Source organism: Equus caballus, chromosome 9, assembly GCF_041296265.1.
Source record: "Equus caballus isolate H_3958 breed thoroughbred chromosome 9, TB-T2T, whole genome shotgun sequence".
NCBI lineage: Eukaryota > Metazoa > Chordata > Mammalia > Perissodactyla > Equidae > Equus > Equus caballus.
Window position 1 is genome coordinate 63,280,638 of NC_091692.1, and position 10,116 is coordinate 63,290,753.

The following is a 10,116-nucleotide window of genomic DNA, read 5'->3' on the forward strand; positions in this document are numbered from 1 at the left end:
CCGGTGGCGCAGCGGTTAAGTTTGTACATTCCGATTCTCGGCGGCACAGGGTTCGGTGGTTTGGATCCCGGGTGTGGACATGGCACCAAGTGGCAAAAGCCATACTATGGTAGGCGTCCCACGTATAAAGTGGAGGAAGATGGGCATGGATGTTAGCTCAGGGCCAGTCTTCCTCAGGAAAAAGAGGAGGATTGGCAGTAGTTAGCTCAGAGCTAATCTTCCTCAAATAAATAAATAAATTAATTAATTAATTAAAAGGAGCTAATAATGAAAATAAAAAGGAAAAATGCTACATAATCTATTATTTGTAATAGCTACGATTTAGTCTATATGGATATACCATATTTTATCTAACATCAAGGCGGTTTGCAATTTTTCATTGTAATAAATGAAAAATGTGCTTATTTCATCATCTCACTGTGATAAAACAATATCTTTGTATGACATCTCTGCCGGTATTTCTGATTACTGCTTTGGGAGTCACGTATTGTTTACGTCCTCAACTTTGAGGAAAAGATTTTTAAAAGACGAAATATTTCAAAATTTAGGATCAGCTCGAGAGATCTGTTTTTCAAGTTGTCTTAAAAGCATTGATTACATTTCAATCAGAAAAAGGAAAAGTTGTTTTTTAACAAACAGCACAAAATACAATATCGTGAAATGGTGTTAGGTCTAGCCTGCAACCGAAGAGACCTGGCTCTTAATATCTGAAGGAGAAGTTGATTCCCCTTTGTACCCAGAGCTGTAAACTAGATGTTAACTGCCATCATGTAATGCTATAGAAGAGGTGTTGCTTTTTGAACTGTTTTTTCCGTTTGTATAAAAGTTAAATAGTTTGAGTTCAAAGACAAAGAAACAAGAAAGAATATTCTGGTTCTTAGAACATGGAAGCCAGCTCCTGGATTTAAGTTCATAGCCATAGAAAATGCCACGGCAAAATAAAGCTATTTCCCTAATAATCTGCTCACAGCAGAGATTTCCATCTGAAGCCTCAAAATATGAATTTTAAATATCTGTAGCATCGTAAAGTATATTTTAAACAAGGTAAAAGCTAAAACAGAATTCAAGTTTGACATTAAAAATGAAAGTGAGTAATCAAATTGCCCCCTCAGTGTTCTGTTTTTAGGTTGTGAATGTATTTGTGTTGTGGAAGTTATACAGATAGTAGATTATGGTGATTATACTTTTGTTTCACAAACTTACAAACATATTTCTATTATATTAATATGGTCCAACTATCAAATCTTTGCTTATGATGGAATGAACACTAAGAATAGTTTTAAAAAGGAAACATTATACCTCAAAACAGCTTTCAGTATGGCATGTATTTTCCAATTTGCCTTGCATCATTTTTCTTTTTTAATCACTGGAGAAAACTGCTTAAAAACAGGATTAATGATGGGCAAACAAGATTGCTATGGAAAAGAGTTTGAGGCTACAAGCAATTTTGAGCTCACATGGGGACTAAACCGCTGAGGATGTCTTCCAAACAAAGACTCAGGTTTCAGGGAGCGTTCCCCAGGAGGGCAATCGGCAAGATCATAACGAGGGGAGCCCTCCGTGCAAATCTCTCGCAGATTTCCAGCAATTGCTCCCATTTATTGACTCATCACTGTGTACCAGGGGCTGTGCTGGGCGCTTTGCAAACATTATGTCATTTAACCCCCTCCCATGCCTGCAAGGCCCTATGAAATAACTGCCCCATTTTACAGACAGAGAAGCCGACGTCCAGAGAGGTCTGCTGTCTCACCCAGAAGTCACGTGGCTGGAGAGTGGCTGGGATTCAGTCCGGGGCTGTGTGCTGACAAAGCCCCAGCTTTTAACTTCCCACCCCTAATGCTGCCCCATTAGGCAAGTTTTAACACTGAGAGAAAAGAGAAAATAGAGCAGAAATAATAAAATAAAATAAATAAATTAAATTAAATAAATAAAAATAGAGTCCCTCCAAATTGAATTCTAGACTGAAATGCAGGAAAGTGCAGTGCTTTGTCAAAAGAAGAGTCTGGGTTCTCAGTGGACTCTGTGGATATGCGGCTTCAGGAGATGAGAACCGTGAATGCAGCAGAGTGGGATGCTTAGTCGGCAGACTCAGGCCCCTCTCTCCCTTCCCCTCACCTCCCCCTGGAGAGGAGGCACTGCCCTGACTGCTCCCCAGTCCTGCTGCCACTTTGTTCCAGGTCCAGCCTCGCCTCAGAATCTAGACGGGCTTGCCTGCCTGGGTCCTAGAGCCACACACCAACCTGCAGCCCTGTGCCGGGGGCTCTCCGCTGGCCGAGGTCAGGATGGCACCCACCCTGAGAGGAGAGGGGGAGGAAGCCCCGTTTCCCCCCAAATGTCCCCTGAGTTCTCTGATCTGACTTCACTAATAATGAAACTCATGCTTCACTTTGCCACTGTGGGTCCTCCTGTCTATTTGAAAAACCCAGAAGTGGGAGAGGAGGAGGGGGAGAAAGGGGGCAGTAGGGAATTAGGCCCTGGCCCCCCACCCCCACAATCTTTCCCCACTCCCCCCACACTCCCAAGTAAACCCTCCCCTCCACCACATGATCTGAGATCAAATGCCTTTACCCTCAAGGCCTGAAGCTGGGCTGGCCTCTTCATCCTCTTTGGGCCCTAAAATCCTATGAAATTGATTCAAAGAAAAAAATAGACTAGAAAAAGAAATAAGGACAGGTCACTTAGAAAAAAGAAAGATGCTTTCGGCTTTGGGCTATTTAAAACCTAACCTAAAATATTTATATTTAGAACCTAGAATATTAAAAACCAACATTCTTTGAAAATATCATTTTTAGAACAAAATTCAGCCCAAGTGAATTGCTATTGGTCTCCTGAGATTGTCACAGAGAAATCTTTGATAACCTGGCCTTATAGTTTGTCTTTACCTCCCAATTCTACTTCGGTAACCCAAAACATACCCACTCTCGGATCCTCTGCAGCATGGAACTGACCATTGCTAAGGCCTCCAATCCTGTGTCCCCTTCTGATCACAAGCTCCTCTCCTCCTCCCCGTCTATCCTTCCACCACATTCGACCATGAGTCCTTCACTCCTGCCTTTCCAGCCCTCCAGAGAACATGGGTCTCTTGCCTACCTGGGATCCGTTTCCCCTTTGTCCTCACCTGCTGTTCCTCCCACACATGGCCACTGTGGTCTAAGGGGATGACAATGGGAGACGTGTGACTCAGGCCTGCCCAATATCTGTTCAATAAATAGTCGGATGGTGCTTACTTTGAGCCAGGCACTGTTCTAAGTATTTCATAAATGTTAATTTATTTAGGCCTTAATAATTAATTAAGCTTTAATTAACAACCCTATCAGGTAAGTACTACTATTATTCTCATTTTATAAATGAGAAAACTGAGACACAGAGAGGTTAAGTGACTTGCCCAAGGCACACAACCAATCAGCTTTGCTTTCTTCTGACTAGTACGATTGGTTCAGGGGTGGACATGCAACCAAATAAGAACCAACAAGATGCAATTGTCAGGACTTCTCAGAAAGAGACTTTTGTTCTTCTCCCCTGCACTTGCAGTCAGGTGGATGTGAGGTGCAGTGCAGCCAGCTGGTGACCACAGGGAGAAAGCTTCTTTGAGAGGGGAGTCATCATAGAACTGAGGGAAAGAAAGAGAGAAATTGAGTTCCCATGACAAAATAGGAGCCTCTGACAAGCAGTGCCTGAAGCCGGATCTATTCCTGGCCTTTTCAGTTTGGTGAGCTAGTGAATTATCTTTCTGCTTAAAAAAGTTTGGAGTGGGTTATCTTTCACTTTGCAACCAAAAGATTCCTAACTGGTACGGTTCAGTTCATCAACCTCATCATTCAGTCTAAATATATCTTTTACTATTATCAAGTCAATTGACGAGAAAAGTGAGCATACTTTAATGACTATGAACACTTAAATACTTCAAAGTTTCATTTTGGTAGCATATTATACCAGAAAAATCATGATTCATACAGATAAGCACCACTGTGCACACTCGTATAACTTTATGAGCACAAGCATGCACGCCCTGTTTTTTTAATCAAAAGGCCAACGCTTCTGTAAATGTCCAAGTCAGTCTCACATTTACAAAAAGTCTGCACAGAAATGGCACCAATGGTATTCCTACCTCCATCCTGGTGTAAGGTCCCGTGCCTAATTTAGGGCCCTATCAATCTGTTGAAATACTGGCGAAATCAGAGTCTCTCGATGATCCTTGTTTTTGTGGACTTTCTGCACATTTAATGCTGTTTGCCCTCTTGTTTCTTTATTCTCTTCCTTGGATTCTATGGGAGTTCACTTCTTTTGTTTTTGTCTCCACTTTTCCCACTTGTATCCCCTAAGTGTTGGCCTTGTCCCAGGTTTGATTCTCACCAGAAGTATTAGTATAGTGGTACTTAGGATCCAGGCTTAGCTGCTGTAACAAAAGACACCCTCCCCTCAAATTCACCAACAGCAGCAGCTCAGACAAGCTCCTTCACTGGCTAGCTTGGAGCTACAAAGGCAGCCCAGGGGAGGCAGGCGTCTGCGGTCCACCCGTCAGCCAGGAGCCCGGGCTCTTTCTGTCCTGCTCTTCCACCATTCCTAGGAGGGGTCTCCTCATTTTCATGTTCGAAGCTGGTTCACCAGCACATCAGTGTCCCAGCCTGTTGAAGAGGGGAAAGAAATGGGAGAAAGGAAGCAGCTTCCTTTTTAAAGGACCTGACATAGGAGTTGCATCACTTCCACTCATGTCCCCTTGGGCAGAACTTCGTCGTATGTCCACACCAAGGTGCAAGGGAAGCTGGGAAACATCATTTCAAGCTGGGCATCCGTGTGCCCAGCTCAAACTGGGAAGACTGGATCCTGGCAACAACCAGCAGCCTCTGCCCAGCTTCCCTGTCTTCTTCCTCTGTCTTCTCTCCCTGGGCACCTCACCTTCTCTCCTGGCAACAGCTCTGTCCTCGACACGGTGACTGGACTTCCGCACCCGCAGACCAACCTGCACTCTCTTCCCCCAGCTTCCCTCTGCCTTCCCTGTGCTCCAGAGGAACCATCCACACTCCTGGTCATTCAGGCCCCAAATTTTGTATCCTCTTCAACTCCTATTCTGTGCCCTGTGGCTCCCCATTCCCCCACCTCTACTGAGTAACCCCCAGTGAGGGCTCCTGTCCCTTACTCTGTTTCCTCCTTCCCCCAGTGGGAGCTGCTGTGCCAGCCCCTTGCCTGTCTCTGCGCATCCAGGCTCTCTCCTGCGGCCCAGCCTTCCCCATGGCTAGCCAAGAAACATTTTAAAAGCATAACTCAGATCACGTTATTCCCTTCTTTGATCACAAAACCCTTCTTTGACTCTGTTTGCCTATGGCTGGAAGTCAGAACTCCTTGACAGGCAGTTTCAATTTACCCTTCCAGCATTTTCTCCCAGACTCTCAGAGTCATAAACTCTGGGTACAGGAATGTGTCACCATGCACTAGTGTGCCCTGATCCCTCCTATTTTTGGCTCAGGCTGTTCCTTCTGCGGTTCTTCCTGTTCACTCCCCATCTGCCTGGCAAATCCTACCCACCCTCCAAGGTCCAGCTGTCATGCCACCTCCTCCCCTCTCCCAGCCACAAGTCCCAGCACCCACCCTGCCCGCCACCACCCCAGACACCTTAATTCTCTGCTTTCAGCTCTTTGCTTATAAACTCTCTTTTGGTCCTTGCCCCAGTCTGCCTCTATGTGCCCAGATGCCTCCTCCTTGAGGGATGGACCTGAGATTTGTCCCTCGGGTGCCCCCCTGCCCTACACTGCAAGGTCTAGTGGTGTCTGCTCCTTCCTGTTGCAGGAATTAACTCTATGAGCCTTTCTTATTAAAGTGCGAAACTTCCTGAGGGGAAAGGGCACCTCTGTGGAGGGAGCTTGCCGCCGGGTTACTGGAGTCCACAGCGCCGGTGTTTGCATATTGGCCGGCCCCCTGCGCTGGTGGCTCTCCCTGTGTCAGCATGACGAGAATCAGCTGCCGCGCCCTCTCACGCCAGCTCCTGCCAGCACAGCCTCCTGCCTTCCAGAGCTGTTGAGACTGTGGCAGAAATGCTATCTGTAACCCGACTCAGGGTTAAAAATAACCAAGGTCTGACCCACTCAGAGCCTCTTCTGATCTTCCAGGTGGGGTAAGCTTTTCCTGGCAGCACACGTGCATGCTTTAAAACGACCCCGCTCCACCGCAAGCTGCCTGGGGCCTTTCCTCTCTGGGCAGAGAGCCTCTCTTGGCCCAGCTTTGGGGAAGGCGCTGGCTTCCTCTTTCCTGGTGGGGCTGACAGAGGGCAGTGGGTCCCACCCCTTCATCGGCTTCCCAGGCCTTGGGTGGAACTGCGGAGGTCACAGCCAGATGTTTCTGCTAACAGACACCGGCCAGAGACACGGGCCCTGCTAGCTCGACTGGCTGAGCGCCCCTTCACCCCCAGCCCCAGCCAGCTTGCCAGAGCCCCTCAGCCAGCAGCCAGCATGAGGCGAGCTGAGAGCAACTGCTTTGCCTTCCTGTCAGCCAGGAGGGACACTATCATCTCTGTTCCCCCAGCATCTTTCCACCCAAAGTCAAGGCCAGATGGAAAGTTCCAGCTGAAGTTTTTCTTTGGGAGATTGCCATTGGGGGTAGCCACAGTGCGGAGACTGGGCTTCTCTTCCTGGCCGGGGCCAGAGCCTCCTCTTCAGCTCCAGGCAAGCTTCAAGTCTCTGCCATTTGAAGCATGCCTCCAGGCAGCAGATGACACCTGCAGGTCTAAGACAGGAGCAGCCAAGTGCCCCAGGCCGTGGGACTCTGGGGTGGAAGAATGCAGGAGGAAAAAGGAGAAACCTGTTTGAATGTTGGTCACTAAAACCCAAGACTCCCTTGGGTGCCTTGATTCCAGAATTGTCCCCTCTGGTGGAATCCTGAAGAATTCTGTGCTTTCTTTAACACAATCCCACCTTTTCCCACACAGCCCTACTCGCACACACATACACATTACCATCACCACCGTGAAATACCAGCAGGAAGTGGCTCAACTGAGGGTGGGATCAGAACTCATCCAAGGAAAGAAGCTAAAACAAGTGGAGCTTGTATTCTGGGCTCCCTCTCGCCCGGGTTCCTTTAGGTTCTCCTTGACCTGAGGTCCCTTGCAGACCCATCTGGGCCAGCTTTTCTCTCAATCACTCAACAAAGAATTGATCAGAACCTATTAGGTGCCAGGTACTGGTGTCACAAATGTAGGACCAAATCTCAGTCCCTAAAACCAGAGGAACGGGAACTGTAACTTTATTTTTCTAAAGCTTAAAACTATTAAATTGACTTAAATTCTATTTTGAGTCCCCATTTAGTTAGGCAAGTTTGCAGCGATTCATGGAAAAGAGGCTCACTTTTTTTTACCTCTCAGGGCTTTGTGCCCTTTCTCGGGCTCAAGTGGAAGAAGTGTGGCTGCAAAGCTGAAGGACAGGTCTCCAGTCTTCAAGTATCCAGGTTCCGGAGATCTATAAAGGACCCGGAGGTGCAGGCTCAGAGGAAGCTCAGACTCTCAGTGACTGATGAGACAGCTGGCTCCCGGTGCAGGAAAATACAGGGCAGCAACTGAGCATTCTAAAAACCTCCTGAAATCACCTTTTCTTCTCCCTCCCAGGGCTCCTTGGTTTGGGCGCTCCTCACATCTTGATGCACTATAACAACAGGTCATGGTAACAAACAGTGGTTCTTCTGACCCCAGAACGGAGCTGCTCCTCTTCTCCATCTCTGGTCATGTGTCTTGAAGGGAAACTGCCGTTGTCTTGAGATCTTGTTATCTTGGCCACTATTGATTGGACCAGGGATGGATACTTGACCCAAGCTTGGCCAATGAGAGCACTTCCCTGGGACATTTGATCTCGGGACAGAGGTGGTGAGTGTCATTCTCTGGTACGAGTGATAGTGTGAGATCTGAGGCCCAGGACCAGAGAGCAACCATGTGTCATGTAGAGTAAGTCAGCCTGAGAGACTGAAGCCAACACACAGAGAGGATCAGAGTTGGCTGCAGAACCCGAGAGGCCCAGCAGTGATCCAGACCCAGGTTCCAGGTGTTCCTGAAGCCCAGCAATACCTCTGCCCTTCCTGTGGCAAGGGAGCTAGTAATTCTACTTCTTGTTATTTGCGTTTGGGTATTGCTAATTGCAATATAAAGGGCATGATAAATATATCTTGTAATTGTTCTCTCCGCCTCCAGGCTTGCCAACCTCCAATCCTTTCTCCAAATGGCTTCCGTATGGATCCTTCTAAGTTGCTGGTCCAGATACACCATCTTCCTGCCCAGAACTCTTCAATGACTCCCAATCATGGAAGAAAAAGTTTCAAATTCTTTATGGCAATCCTGTAGACTCTGTAGGCATCTGAACCAACATTTCCAACTTCACCTCCTGCCTTTTCCATTTCTTCAGCTTATGAAAGCCTGCTCCCTGGTGCCAGGACCGTGCCACACAGCTCTAGGGATGGCTTAGACCTCTCCTTCTGCCTGAAGTGCCATTTCCCATCGAATGGACTCCAACTTGTTCTTCAGGATCCGTCTCTGATGATGATGATGATGATGATGATGATGACTTTGCCAATATGCAAACCCAAATCAGCTGTTTCCTTAGCTTCAGTTTCAAAGCACTTTATTCATTTACCATTCAACACTTGTTTGTTGAGCAACTTCTACGTGTCAGGTACTGTGCCAAGAGCTGATAAATTCAAATGACACAGTTTTTGCTCTCAGGGAATTTAGAGTCTAGTTGGGGTGGGTGGGAGGCAGGTAGGGAATATAGATATATTAGACAGGGTGCTTTCAGCTCCAAGTAACAGAATAACTCACTCAAAGTGGTTTAAGCAATAAGTCCTATATTATAACACATAAGAAGTTGAGAGGTAGGCAGAACTGAGAGTTGATGAATTCAGTGGCTCAGTGGTGTTGGGTCTGGGGATATAAGGTGGGATAAGGGGTCTACCTTACAGGACATCTGTGGGATTAAATGAGTTCATGCTTTTAAAGCAACAGAAGAATGGCAGGCACATAGTAAGGTTTTAATGCATTAGTTATTTATGAGCTCAAAGATGCGTGAACAACCCATTAACGGATGAATGGATAAACAAATTGTGGTTTATTATACAATGGAATATTACTGAGCTATACAAAGGAATGAAGTACTAATACATGCTACAATGGGGAATAAATCTTGAAAATATCACGCTAAGTCAAAAAAGCCAGACACAGAAAGTCACATATTATATGATTCCATTTATAGGAAATATTCAGAATAGATAAATCCATAGGGACAGATTCGTGGTTGCCAGGGGCTCACAGAAGGGGAGAATGGGGAGTGACTGCTTAATGGGTCCAGGGCTTCCTTTTGGGTGATGAAAATGTTTTGGAACCAGATAGAGTAGGTAGTTATGCAACATCGTGAATGCACTAAATGCAAATGAATTGTTCACTTTAAAAAAATGGTTAGTTTTATATTATGTGAGTCTCACCTCAATAATGGACAAGGTTGTTCTTTGAGATGTGGTCTGAAATAACAAAACATTGGATATAATCTAATATCCATCAAGGTTAAATAAATCAGAATCTATCCATACCATGGTATATCAGTTAGCCGTTAACACAAGTGAGCTAGAGCTATATATAATAATTTGGAAAGAACTCTAATCATATTGTTATGTGCAAAAAACAAGTCATAGAACATTATAGCGTGATTCTATTCATCAATTATAAACTGATATGTGTATGTGTGTTAGCTTATACAAGCATTAAAAGGGGCCTAGAAACCCACTTACCTGTTGAGAATGGTTACTTTAAGGGAGACATGAGAAGTGAAAGGCGGTCGTACTTATTACTTTATATACTGAAGTATTTTTGAAACTTTTATAATGAGAATCTAGCCAGGAGGTACAAATTGAAGCAAAAATGAGATATCACTTTATATGCATCAGATTGGCAAAACTGGGAAAAAGTTGGGGGCTGACCCCGTGGCCTAGTGGTTAAATTCAGTACACTCTGCTTCAGCAGCCCAGGTTTGCAGGTTAGCTCAGGGCTAATCTTCCTCAAGCAAAGGAAAAGGAAGATTAAAAAAAAAAACTGGAAAAAAGTTTAAGACCTATTGCTAATGAGGATACGGGGAAATGGGAAGAGCTATGGCC

General features: G+C 45.7%; 1 long non-coding RNA gene across 1 annotated transcript; it reads left to right on the forward strand.

Annotated features, from left to right (window-relative positions):
• The first annotated feature begins 5,933 nt into the window (after positions 1 to 5,933).
• On the forward strand, positions 5,934 to 9,748 carry LOC138915413 (uncharacterized). Its single transcript, XR_011421330.1, has 2 exons — positions 5,934 to 6,104; positions 8,168 to 9,748. It is a non-coding gene; the product is annotated as an uncharacterized lncRNA (long non-coding RNA).
• The last annotated feature ends 368 nt before the right edge of the window (positions 9,749 to 10,116 follow it).